The sequence below is a fragment of the Nanorana parkeri genome, unplaced genomic scaffold (assembly GCF_000935625.1).
Source record: "Nanorana parkeri isolate BGI_ZX_2015 unplaced genomic scaffold, ASM93562v1 scaffold647, whole genome shotgun sequence".
In the NCBI taxonomy this organism is placed as follows: Eukaryota; Metazoa; Chordata; class Amphibia; order Anura; family Dicroglossidae; genus Nanorana; species Nanorana parkeri.
Genome location: NW_017306915.1, coordinates 349,627 through 349,905, shown reverse-complemented (window position 1 = coordinate 349,905; position 279 = coordinate 349,627). Strand labels below are relative to the sequence as shown.

The following is a 279-nucleotide window of genomic DNA, read 5'->3' as shown; positions in this document are numbered from 1 at the left end:
TTTTTTTTTTTTTTTTTTTTTTTTTTTTAAGGATCAGCTTCAAAGTGCATGTGTACTTTAAAACAAGCCATCCCTGACCTCTCTAGCGACTTGTAATGGGAACTAATTCTTAAAGAGCAAAATAAGGTCTATAAGGCCCTGATTTTACTTTTCAATGCATAAATGTGTGTCGAGTTTGTGTTCACCACAAGTGCATGTTTTTGATGTTTTGTGGAAACGCGCACTAGAACCATGGGTTTTGGCACGCATCCACACACGAAAGTATGAAGGGGGGGGGGG

At 38.7% G+C, this 279-nt stretch overlaps 1 protein-coding gene across 2 annotated transcripts in view; it reads left to right on the top strand.

The window, feature by feature from the left end:
• Positions 1 to 279, top strand: part of ZFYVE28 (zinc finger FYVE-type containing 28) — a 173,751-nt gene that overhangs the window by 90,185 nt on the left and 83,287 nt on the right. The gene's annotated exons all lie outside the window — the stretch shown is intronic.